General features: G+C 40.4%; 1 protein-coding gene and 2 long non-coding RNA genes across 3 annotated transcripts in view; 1 reads left to right on the forward strand and 2 right to left on the reverse strand.

The window, feature by feature from the left end:
• LOC145442848 (bystin-like) overlaps positions 1-13,672 on the reverse strand; it is a 360,604-nt gene that overhangs the window by 261,335 nt on the left and 85,597 nt on the right. The window lies entirely within an intron of this gene.
• Positions 1-13,672, forward strand: part of LOC145443014 (uncharacterized) — a 301,527-nt gene that overhangs the window by 37,393 nt on the left and 250,462 nt on the right. The gene's annotated exons all lie outside the window — the stretch shown is intronic.
• LOC145442953 (uncharacterized) lies at positions 158-5,069 on the reverse strand. The gene is made up of 2 exons (XR_013916203.1): positions 4,663-5,069; positions 158-3,644 (listed from the first exon to the last, which is right to left on the reverse strand). It is a non-coding gene; the product is annotated as an uncharacterized LOC145442953 (long non-coding RNA).

The following is a 13,672-nucleotide window of genomic DNA, read 5'->3' on the forward strand; positions in this document are numbered from 1 at the left end:
ACCACAATTCTACCCAACACAGCTCTACAAAACAGGTCTGTCGCAAGCGATCTCAAATTAGGGCCAATTAAATTCCTCTGCGTGTCGCAGTTTTACTACTGTCTACTCAGATTGCAAGAACAGGACTATTGCGTGCCAACGACGAACGGAGCATAGCCATATCGTAAGGTTTGACCATCCAGCATCGGTCATTTTTAGACCAAGGTTTTGTCGCCGCTTATGTTTTTGGCACCGCATTTTATCAGCGGTTTGTTGGCCAAAACTTTACGTCTTCATGTGCCGTGTGCCCTGACGCGGAAGGGGTTGGCCTCGAAATGAATGAGTCTCATAGGCCTGAGCTCGCTCGTTGCACACCCCTACACTAGTTCATCCCAACGGTCTTCGACCATGTTTTCCAGAAAAACTAGTCGGACAAATCTTATCATGAATTCTCATGTTAAAGCCATATTTTCCGCGTGTCTCGCTTACTGGCGACAGTATCAAACAGAGTGACCTTGGATATGTAAAAACTATCGCAGTATTTTTTGCAATAAATTCAACAAATATTTCACATACATATAAACAGAAAGCTCTGGCACCGTGTCGACCCATAGTTAAACCCTCTGCGGTCTATACTCGTTGAATTGGTAGAAATTTGCGTTACAGTAACTTGCAAATGTGAGTCTGTAATGATGTTATTCACTACTATCACAGTGCCTCGCGCTAATCGAACAGTTATTAGAAAAATATGATGATTGTTTAGCGACAAAAAGCAGAAAGTCAATTTGACGTCATTTTTCCAGCCTGTCGCATGGTCAGACGGATTGATATACTGTATGTCTGCCACTGCACCAGCTTCCAAACCAGGCTTTTGGTTACGCAATAATGATAGTGCGAAAATATTAATTCACTACTGCTTGTGAGAGTTACGATTAGTGGTGTGTCGTAAGTTAAACAAGATTTTACAATTGCGTCTCAGCTACAAAAGTTACAAAGACCTTAAATTTCCTAATAGGTTTATTTGAATTATTCCACGTCAGAAAAATTACCAATATCCAGGATTTTCATTCGCACTTGATCCGGATTTTCATTCGCACTATTCGCACCACCTTCGTCATTCGCACTGCAATTTTTTCATTCGCACTAGTGCGAACCGTCACACAGGTTGAAAAGCACTGCACTACGCAATTAACATGAAATAATGATTTGCTAAATATTATTCCTTTTTCATATTTTATAAGCTTTTATAACATGGACTCTCCAATGTCCTAATATGTACGAATAATTCAAATATTACTTATATCGAATCCTGTATGATTAAAATGTAGATAAAAAATCCAAGTGTATGAGTCAGCAACTAATACAGAGATTGAACTTACTAATTTTCTTATTACACACTATACTGATTACAAGCACACACACTCTTACTACTAATAGACATTGGTCATAAATTAAATTCAATAAGTAGTCAAATGCCATAGCCTATGTCTAGTCTAAATAATGTACGTAGTCAAGTATTCAAGGACTAGGACTTGCAGTCTTTCTTGATCATTTGTTCGACCCAAACAGCTAAGCTGCACTACAAAGGACAGGATTATTCGGCGTTTGAATATAACAATGAGGACGGTTTCGGTGAACATGCCTCTATCATTTTGTGCAAATGTTTCGTCGTCGACGGTCTCGCTGCGAGTGCACAAACGAAGCCGCATGTTGGACGACACGTTATAGTTCGTCTCAATTCTGTAAATAACATGTATTTACAATTTTCAGAAAGGGGCTCCAATACTGAATGCAAGAAATCTAGTGACAATAAATTATGCGAGGTCAGAGAAAAATTTCAAGTCAAATAAATCTGCCACAAAATATTATACTTTATGGTGATTGGTCATATACGAAGATCTGAAATAAATTTGGCTGGCCAATACGCCAATGCGTCAGAACTGATGTTTTAGTCATCATCAAATTTCGCCGTCAGGCCAATCAAATTTTGATTGGCCTTGCAATTTTGCCTGATGTTATAAATAATTTTGAGAATTACCTCGCAGGTCACATAAAAGCTTCTTGCGGGGCACATTTGGCCTGCGTGCCACGGGTTGACCGCACCTGATCCGTATGGTTATTAATGACAGTGATTGGTGATACATATAAATTCCATTGAAAATCCTTTGAAAGCAATTGTTTTCATGATAGAGAAGTTGGAGTCGGAGTCGGAGTCGAAGTCAGATCATTTTCACAAACTCCGACTCCGACTCCAGTCAGTATTTTCCCCACGACTCTGACTCCGACTCCGACTCCAGCCATTATAGTTTTCACGACTCCGACTCCGACTCCATCAAGCAAAAATTAGCCAAACTCCGACTCCGACTCCGCCGACTCCGACTCCAAAGCTTGGTGCATTGTGGCCCAGTAATGGCCAACGCCGATATACTCATTTCTATAAATCTTGCGTATTTTTCCTTGGGGGAAGAGTACCCCAAAATCAAGATACTTGGCCACTTGAAATCGCTATAGCGCGAAAAATTTTGGAAAAAATTGCATAAATTTTCAAAAAATACTCCATAATTTATGCTAATTCACGAAATAATTTTGGGCCCCCTTCGAGCTCGGGCCCCCAATTGGGGGGTTTGGGGTGCGTCAGTTACGGCCCTGCATAAACCCGTGTCGTGGCATCCGATTCTGCCAAGGTGCCGGTGGAGTCCACAGTGGCCTGTTTGCAATCTTATCAGAATTGATGAGATTATTGGCGATGATATGCTGCAGCTTGACATAATTGTTTGCGAAGCGAATATCTAGTGATATTCCGAATTATCGTCTGATTTGTTGAATTCATCATTCCATCCTCACAGTGTTTGGCGATTTGCGATCTTAGCTCCTTGACTGACAGCGAGATTTTTTCAACTTCACGAGCTGGGGTTGGACATGCTGCACTCCTGGCTAGCTGATCCGACTGCTCGTTTTGACCCACTCCTCTGTATCCAGGAATCCATATTAGATGCATAGTTATGTTGTTCCGCGACAGATTTCTGCAAAAAAGAATAATGTCAGTAATTATAGAATTCTCATACTGTAGATGCACTGTTAAAAATATTCTATGCCAAATTACTGGTCTGGTCCTGGCAGCAGTTTTACGGCTCTGAGACCGGTAAATTTGAAAAATATTTTCCTGTAAATATTATTGACCGTAATTTATTCTTACAAAGACTGACTGTTAAAATTTTTACGGAAAATTCCCGTTACCTGATGTAACGGAAAACGGCTGTAATACCAAGTTACTGGTCTGGTCCAGTGCAGCAGTTTTACGCTGATGAGACCAGTAAATTCGAAATAACTCTCCCCGTAATATGATTTTACATATGCTGACCGTAGGAAATTTTACAGAAAATTTCCGTAACTAAAGGTAACAGAAATCTGCAGTAATATCAATATACTCGTCTGGTCCCTTGCAGCAGTTTTACGTTCCTGAGACCAGTAAATTTGAATCAGGTTTATTTGGTGCGGGAACACGTAAAAAAAAAGTAAGTGTGGATAATGACGAAAATCCAGTCTTTCTTGTGGAGATCATCAGTCAGCAGCTGCCTGAATGAAGAGGGCTTCATCAAAACTTCAGCAGCAGCAGTTGAAGGACTGTACTTTGGGCCATGCTCTTTTGTAGGTTCTTCTATAATCTGAACAAAGATTATGCAGTCATCAACACAGTTACAATTTGGAAACTTTGAAACGCTATAGTACGACATACTGCGATTTTTCATATTCTTGTCAATTTCTCGAATAATGATGGCCTAGGATAGGGGTGTCGAACATACGGACCGCAGGTCACATGCGGCTTGCGAAGCAATTCTGAGTAGTTTGAAAAACCCCTGTATTACCCAGCACATTTTCTAACAAATGTTGAGATATTATTGTAAGAAATACTTCCCGCAAGGCCACAAATGTAAAGATCATAGACCGTGATATAATTATCCGACAGTGGTGTTGTGGTTTTACTCTAGTCATCATCAGGAACAAGTTGGTAATAATGACATCCAATTTCCAAAACTCCAAAAAGTGCACACTGAGTTCTTATTTTTATGAAGAAATGAGCCAAAAAGTATAGTTATTTGTGAAGTGAAGAAAAAAACTGTTATATGCAGGTCGCATAGAGAATATATTAGTTATAAAAAATACAATTCAAATATATTTGGTCGCACTGCTGTATCACTTCTACTCAAAGGCCCCAGACAGACAGAGAAACCCGAATGACGATTATTAATGAGCCAAATTCTAACGTCTGCGTTTGCAATTAAATCACTTGTGTTCCTCAAAGCGCATACGATGAGTTAACGGCAGATTACGAATAAAACAGAGGGAGCATACAAATATGTCAGCTTATTCCGTCGTTAGAGTCAGTGTTTTAGCGGTTGAATTCAAACGATCAATCTTTGAATTTTTGCCAAAATTCCGTTGTTTGCGAGTAAAGGTGCTGCTAGAATATATCCATATGATATGATCGTGAATGTTATGCAATATACCAAAATGTATACAGGATTGATAATAAACTATTCAAGCGAAAAGTAAGGTCGGGCGTTTTGATGTACCGTAACATTTTGGAATGATTTAACTGATCCGGCCCGCGAGCGGTTTGAAAGTTTGAATCCGGCCAGCGATGCAAGTTGAGTTTGATACCCCTGGCCTAGGACTTCGTACCTGAATCATCTTTTCCAGCGTGATTGCAAACTTTTCTGGCAATATTCCTTTGCATCGCACGTCCAATGTATTTCGCACTGCACCGTGCTAGAAGCGAGAGGCGAAATGATCCCTTTCTATCACATAAGCATTCGACGTCATGATTCATAATGCCATAACGCTTCCATTTTCGTGTAGTTCAATGTCAGAAAATGTAATACATTCTTATAAGCCATAGCTTCTGTTCACCATTAAACTGTAACGAAAATACATACGTCTTCAGAAACAGGACTGAGAATAACTTGCCAGGTTTGAGCTCGGACACTGCTATACCTACAATATCTGCTATCAACACCTGCAATATTCTAAAGCTAGAGTTAAGCTGTGGCTTCGAAACCCTCAATATCTTACAGCAACGCATCTTGTCATTATCCAATACGAAAACATCGGGTCAATATAATATCTATGTCGGAACATTCAGCCGCACGTGCTCAGGCTCAGATATGTCTGACGTCTGACGCCGCTATGTCTGGAATATGTATGACGTCACAATGTACTGTTCGCTCGAGCAGCTACGAATTCATGATCAAACTATAGAGGATGTAGGATGGAGTGACGACCCATTGTTCTCTTCAATAGAATGCATTATGACGCTTTAGATAGGTCATGGTCTAGTGCTTACGGACCGATGTTCTGTTGCGAATCAAAACTGTGTACGGTAAGTAGCCCGTAAGTCAGTACTGCGCTGTTATTTTGTTACTTGTATATGTCTATAAGTCTGGTGGACTGATTGGTATGGATGAAGAAATGATATGGGAGGATTGGGAGGGAGTGACGGAAGAAATTATATATTTCTTCGGATGCTTGGATAACTGGAGAGGAGCTTCGTGTGCAGAATGTTCTGCCAACTTTCCCACAATGAAGGAGCTTAAAAACACGTCAAATCCCATGATCATCCAACTCCCGAGAGCAACATGGATGATAATAGAGCGATCTCCATACTGAGGACTGCATGTGAGTCAGCCAACTGCTTGATAAAATCAGTTCCACCATTCGAGCAGCTTAATCTAGATTCTATTTCATCATTCATAGAGGAGCTTAATTCCAGATATTGTGGAGTTGGCGTGATTGAACCAGTTTTACCAATATTATTCTAACATTTGCCACCAAGCTTCTTCGTTGTTTGGCTTTCCACAATTAGGTGCTGCAATGGTTTTGCTAAAGGTTTTCGGTGAGTTGGTGCGTGTAAGAGTAGGAGCCTATTACTTCTGCTTTTGGTGTCAATCGGCATGAGTCCGGTAAGGAATTATCATTTGCAAAATATTGTCAAAATAATAGATGGTTTGATATTCACTTACGACGTAAATATGGTATTCATTAATTTAGGCTCTCGAGATGCGTAATAATTCCTGAGGAGGTCAGTAACAAAGTAGGCCCTGCTTCTACATTTTCTAAGTAGCCTATATAGGCTTACTCTAGCAGATTTTACCCACTTACATGTACTACCGGTGGTTATTTTTTTTCACTACCTGTTAACTTACAGTAAAGGTGAGGCAAAAGTACTTACTTTTTGCAATCTCAATTTTGTAAAGTAAGATTTTAGTTAGGGATTATAGCCATCATGTGTATGATTTAAAATGCCATAAAGAGGGATGGCAACAGTAACTACTTGAGTACATTTCAAATATTATACATCCTCCTGAAGTGGTTTTTACATGCCGTGCTGGCAAATTTTTCCAGATAATGAGAGAAAGATATACCGCCTAAAACAGGGCCGGCCAACCCGTGGCCCGCGGGCCACATGTGGCCCGCGAGAAGGTTTTGAGTGGCCCGCGAGGTCATTTTCGAAATTTCTAATATCATCAAAAATGGATTGCACAGATTGTGAACTTGCAAGGCCAACCAAAAATTTTATTAGTCTGGCCGCAACACTTGAGATGTGACGACTAAAATATCAGTTCCGACGCATTGACAGATCCATCAGCCATTCACATATTGTTATATCTTCGTACACTACAATAAAGCAGAATAATTTGCGGTAGATTTATCAAAGGTAAAAATTTTCTACAAGCTTGGCGCAACATGTTGTCACTCGATTTCTTGTTTTTATTATTGTTGCCTTTTTGTGAAAATGGAAGAACACCTAATGTATCAGATTGAGTCTAACTATATTCGTGATTACGAGACAAAGTGTGGTTCAACATATGCGACAATGCGTTTGCGCTCGCAGTAAGACCATCGACTATGAAACCTAGGCACGAAATGATTGACGCATGTTGATCGCGTCTTTCGATATCGATATGTCCAAGCGCCAAATAGCCCAGTCCTCGCAAAATTAGCCCAGCGATATACAACAGACCCGCAATATAGTCAAATGACAATATTATTGACCTATGAACTTCAAAAAATTTTCGCGCTTCGCGCGGCTAGTGGCCCGCGCAATAATTCGCCAATCGAATGTGGCCCGTTGGCTGAAAAGGTTGGCCAGCCATGGCCTAAAATATCCGTCAGGTAAGTTCACTGGTATTCTATTCAGATTTTCATTCTCCATGGAAAGGAAGCATCAAAACAAACAGTAAACAGTATCCTCGGATAAATTCGTCAAGACCATTGATATCAAAAGTTGGTTGATTTAATAGTTTTACAGACTTATGAAAGTGTGGAGATCGTGGAGGATGTACTGGACAAGTCCGTGATGCACTTTAATAGGATTTTTTAACATAGTTTTGTTCGCTATGCCTTTCAGAAAAAGCAAGCCAAAATTTCTAAATATTCAAAAGGGTTACATGATGGATTGAAGGAGGTATCTAAAGCAGGTGAAAAGTAGCCTTTCTCCAAACAGTTTTTTTTCCCTATGGGACGAGTGCTGCCTATTCCCATAGGGGTTCCTTCTGTCGCCAAGGAAACCAATGCAAAGGTTGGAACCTTGACGTGGTGTGTTGGCTTTTTACACTAATACCGACCGGCAGCGTCTCTCAATGCAAATCACTTGTAAATTAAATGATCTTTATTGAAAACTGAATAGACTCTTGAAGGTACAGAGCTCAAACATACGATAAAATCATATTGAAATAAACCCCAATATTTTCGGCTGACACTCATCGGGGATAATTGCTAGCAACAACAATTCCCTACTAGTTGCTGACGATCAGGCCTGATGAGTGTCAGCTGAAAATATTCGGGTTTATTTTAATTTAAATGACGATCGTCCTGGACAGTTGAACAATCATCATCTGAACCACATGGAGTACCTTGTCTGTTTGGATATTTTCTGTTGTACCTTGTTTTCAGATCATATTTTCTGCAGACTGTGTATGCCGTAGAATCGTTCCATACTGAGAACAGATATACCAATGGTATCCAATTAGCACATTCGTCAATGTTGCTCAACAGCGTCATAAAAAAAATCGGTTACGAACTTACAACTTCACACTGTGAAGCTCTGTACACCAACACAAAGTCTCATTCCCAACCTATACATTGGATACGCCAAATTTCAAAAAGTGACAGACATTAGCAATTGCATATATATATTCAAAAATTGCTGAAGAGTTGAAAATTTAAAATCACAATTCTGAATCAGTTGGCTGAACTTTTCTATCCATGAAATGCAGCTGAGTCAATAATCGGACTGCTTGAAAGAAAAATCCTGAAAAATAGTTTCATGGTAACGTAATATGAATTGATCACCCATAATTCATTCAATTTATAATATAGGCAACCTCAAGATTGGTACAATTTTATCAGTTCAATACACCACAAAAAATGTGATACAATGAAAAGACAGGAAGATGTCGAATCGACTAGGAGTAGTCTATGGAATCCGACACCCACCTTGGCCTAGGCGATGTCAAGAGGAGGCATGCACACTGAATGAAAGTAAAGAAGATAGTATAGAAAAAGAAAGCGACAAGGAATAGGGCGGCATGTCATGGAAAGCGAGATCGATAGGTCAGTTGTGGTCCGGTAATCTTGGGGATGGACTGTATTTATTTAGTAGTAATTGCTTGTATTTCGACTTGAATGTGGACATGCTTGTCGACTGTCGGCTGGCCGGCGGGATACTGTTCCACACATCAGGTCCGGCATATTTGATAGAGCGATGATCTTTTCGGTCGATCATATGATATTTGGACGACGTGGACGCGCGTGTGCATTGTAGCCTACTTGTGTGCTTTTGATTCCGAGGTAAAGAAGTCATTGAAATATTCGGGGCAACGACCGCAGTGGAACTGATACATAAACTTGGCGATTTCTTCATCATATCCTCATTCTTCGATGAACAAGTTACCATTTCTCTTACTGAAGCTCCAGACGTCTGCATAAAATATAAGGGTATATATGTGAATCATGTTTAAAACTGCAATCACTCGATATATGATTACTTACCCCTGTATGATTGATTTACTTAATTTTTGTTATGAGAGGACAACATCCTTGATTTCTATGTGTTGGAGTTTCGCTGGAAGTTGCTCCCGAACTGAAGGTCATATTTCTACCCCCTTCGGCAAATTCGAGTATCAGGTTCACTGGGACCATTAGGCAGCTTCTAATGGATAAGATATTCATGGATAAGATATTCATGATGCTTCCTCTCATCTGTTTCCGGCACTAAATCAGGTCAACGAATCCTGAAGAATGATCTTTTTTGTTCTTTACTAGCCCGTTTATTAGAGTAACTGCAGCCTTAAATTGCGCAATGAGTCGCCATATATTCCGTACACTATCTGTTCAACTGCACCTGTTATGAGAACAGACCTGGCGAATAACTAAATCGCGAGAAAATCGTGTAACAGCAGAATAAAATGCCATTCCACAAGTGCTGCAGCTGATATTATTTACCTTAGCGACGCGCGTTGTCCCTAATCACTGAAGCGTAGCCAGCCTAAACGGAGAACAATGGGTCGTCACTCCATCCTACATCCTCTATAATCAAACAATTCATAAGGCCATTCGCAGGAAAAAGGTAAAGGACGTATACTACTCTTGTCGCAATGGCAAAGGAGCATGGCGGCTAAACACCAGCTCCAGTGTTTCGATATATAATTTGCATCATACATGCGTTAAGGAGTCTACAATGGTGGCAGAACTGGTCCAACAGATAATTACACAAAAGATTAATCCTGCAGTAAAACTACATAACATACCAAATTCGCTTGGCATGCTACTATTGCTAGACCTTGATGTCTCAAAGGATACTATTTATAAAGCGATATAAACGATGGTATCTGCAATGCCCAAATGTTCGGATGCCATTCACCGATTAGCATTCAGCACGGCCATCGATGTCGTAATTTGCTTGATGATTGAAACATGATGTAATGACGAAAATCACATATATATGTCCATAAGACCGTAAGCGTGTAAAATGATCGAATTGTAAGTGCAATAGCAATGTTGCAAATAATGATTATCCAGTAAATCGCTTTTACGAATGCAAAAGTAAATCCGGAATACTTATTATCCAGTAAATTGCTTTTACAAATCCAAAAGTAAATCTGAAATACAATTTATCCCGTAAATTGCTTCTACGAATTTAATCTGTAATATTTTTACCCTCTAAAAACAAGTAAATTTACTTTTGACGTGCCCGTATATTAATTTAACGGGCATTTACCGTTAATATAACTGACGGGACAAATTTACCGGTATAATTTGGGTAAATCTACGAATATTTCTAAGAGTGTGGGCTATGGCCCAAATGACACTTGGACCATCTGAAAAAATAGCCATTTCACACTGTGAGCGAAAATTGTTCACAGCCCATAAAAGACTCTATATTATCCCGACAAGCTCCGCGCTAACTACGGCTCTGGGTATTTCCCACCAAGGAAAAACCAATACATAATATTTCGGGTAACATGCGGCTCATTGAAGTGCGCTGCAAAAATCATTGGCGGCGATAAAACTTCGAAATTAAACAACCACCTCATGTTGGCCAACACGTTCGTTCGATATTGATGACCACGCGTCGAAATGACCGGCGCCAAGTATAGCCCCGTGCCCGCAGCCTGAGTCTCACGGTGCAAATGAAACCCGCGTCGAAAAACAATGATCGCCGCGACGAAATGCGAATTTGGAATCGTGTTCGCCTTACGAAAGGAGATTTTATTTTAGTTTTGCCTGGTACGTGTACGCGATTCCAATAAATTTTAAACAGCGACAATCTCTAGTGCGATATTTAGAGCTTTGCAGACGAACGAGATCTTTGGAGACAGCCCAACCTTAGTCTGATATCATACCGACTTGTATGATAAAGGGGTAGGTCCATTTTTCGCGGTCAAGCCATATCGTCGTAACAACTTTGGTAAGCGTGTCACTTATTGTCTATATGGTATACCGAACACAGTGGATTTGAAAACGACCAAAGCAGCCACAAAAGATCAATCTTAGTGTGAAATTTTTTTTTGCAATAAATTAAGCAAATGAATGATAGCTCTGGTGCGGTAGCGCCCAGAATTTATACATTTCGCGAACCATAATTTGAGATCTATTATGATTGCTGCTTTTTTGGCAAATGATGCAATCGCCGTCATCAATTACTATTACAAATCATGAATAGCCTACGCCATATCCACATTTTAACATGATGCCGATAGGTCAGTGGTTCCCAACCTTTTTCCACCCACGTATCACTTCGAGGTTTTATGCAGTGCTCGCGTACCACCTAGAAAAGTTATTCGAGCCGAAGGCGTTCAAAAATGCTTCCAGCGTGTTGAGCTGCCGAAGGCAACGAAACAGAAAATAAACCTCCTGTTTTAAGGCACAGTCAGGACCGCAACAGCACTTCGTCAGCCCCCCAAAACGTTGATCTTGCCCCCCCCCCCAGTGGTGATAGACCGAACCCCAGACCCCCCTCAGGCTATACGCATTTTGCCGCTTCTTATCATCGTCTACATTGGGTGTCTGTTTCGTGATTGAGCCTGTGTAGCCTAAGCGCGCCAAGCACGAAAAAAATGCTATAATTCATGATAGAATCCTTCAATATGATCGGGAATTGCATATGAATTGTTACCAATTTTTATCCTCTCTCTGCCCACGTAATCAGATTTACCGGGAGAGCTGAGTGAGGTGTGTTGGAAAAGGTAGGACCCCTGATGCTATTTCATAACTGCTATGTCAAAAGATATTGAAATCGCCCAAACGTACTACACTGAAAGACGTAAACGACTTCAAGTTGGTATTTCTTTACTCGTAAATCATGTTTCCTGTGGGATGACATTTGTCTTGTGGGGCTCAGATCGCCAGGACAGAAACATTCGGCGCCAGCCATTTAGAAGGCTATGGACAATTAAACATATATGTATATTATCGAAGTTTTCAGTAATCACAAGGGCATAGTCCTTTTCGGCCAACGTCTTCTCGCTGCTGATCGTTCTGGCACACGTCAACGACGTCCCGCCCACGACGACGACGGCTTCTAAAACCTCAAAATCAACCACTCCTGAATTAATAACTCCCTTCGGTCGAAAAAAAAAACAGAATCTAATCGCGTACCCCCCGGAAGACCTTCACGTACCACTAGTGGTACGCGTACCACAGGTTGGGAACCACTGCGATAGGTTATACGACACATGAGTTTATTAGGCCTACCACTGGGGATGGTGTGAACCTCTGAAAGGTTCAGGTTCGTGTGAACGCGAACCTTTTTGAAAGGTTCTGTGTGAACGCGAACTTGAATCTCATAACGTCATGAGATGTCATATTGCTAATTCCAACCCTACATTTCAGTGAAGTGATATATTAATGTATACGCGATACCCAGCGACGACTCGGGCCGCATAATGCCACAATACTGAAGTAAATACTGACTTTTTAAACGTCGCCAAATGTATCAACTGGGGCAATCAAATGATAATATAATCCGATAAAATCAATATCTTCCGTCGCTTTGCCAACAATTTCGACGAAAACTAGCAAGGGAATATAAGCTTACGCCTTAACGGTCCAAGTCAGACCGGGCAATGTATTCGGCATCTGAGTGTTGATATTGAGCAGAGTGTAAAACGGGTTTCTATACTTACTAACAATATTACCCCATTAACAAGTTATACAGCAGTATCCAACACCCCAATCGCACGGATTTGTTTTTTATGATATAAGAAACAGATGAAAACGAGATGGAGCCCGTACGCTTGCTAGATTTTTTTACGTCAGACAACCATATAAATTTCATTGATTGATTGAATAACCATCATTCGCCGACTACCTACAGCTACAGGTAGCGTATTTGGCTCTTGATGTTGTGTGATTGCGGGTCAAGCTCACAGTAGAGAGTCACTAAATATTCACAAAGGAAAGCGGATTATTTCGAACGAACTTTTGTAACAAAGCAAGTAAAGTTTTGAGATAAGCAAGGTGCATGCTCGTTTAGAGTTGATTGTTTTTTATGCTGCCAGCGCCATGCATAGCGTGGTCCGAATGTGAAATGCAAAGAATTTCAACCAAATATTTTATAATGACATGAAAATTGTAATAAATGAAAAATGTTCACAGTGCAGAACCTACACTGTAAAAAATAAAAACCTCGATTTACCGCGAAATGTTTGGAAGCACGGTAGCCAGACATTTCGTGGTAATCTAACATTACCGTTAGTCAATGTAAATTTAACTTACACTCGTCCGGTAATCTCACTTTACACGCCAGACTGTTATGTTACAGTCACCTCCGGTATATCTAATCTACATGTTCTCCTGTACATTTGCGATCGAGACTGTCATTTTACCGCCTACCTACCTACATGCTGTCCCTGTAAATCAGGATTACATACCAGCTTGTAAATTCACGTACATCCATACCTATCGCAAAGCAACCCGATGCAAAAATATCGCAACATTTTCTTCACATCCCCAAAACGACATTGGAACAAACTGTATATTCATTCATGATATCACGATGAAGTGGTTATCGATGGAAAAATATTGCTGCTGGAGGTCTATTTCTTCTTTAGAAGACATGCAGTAACACGAGTGGTCTCAAGAAAACGTGAATTAATTCCACCACCGGCCAAACTTCCAATTGTTTCTTTTT

The sequence above is a fragment of the Botryllus schlosseri genome, chromosome 7 (genome assembly GCF_051294905.1).
Source record: "Botryllus schlosseri isolate E-star chromosome 7, Bs_hap1, whole genome shotgun sequence".
Lineage (NCBI taxonomy): Eukaryota > Metazoa > Chordata > Ascidiacea > Stolidobranchia > Styelidae > Botryllus > Botryllus schlosseri.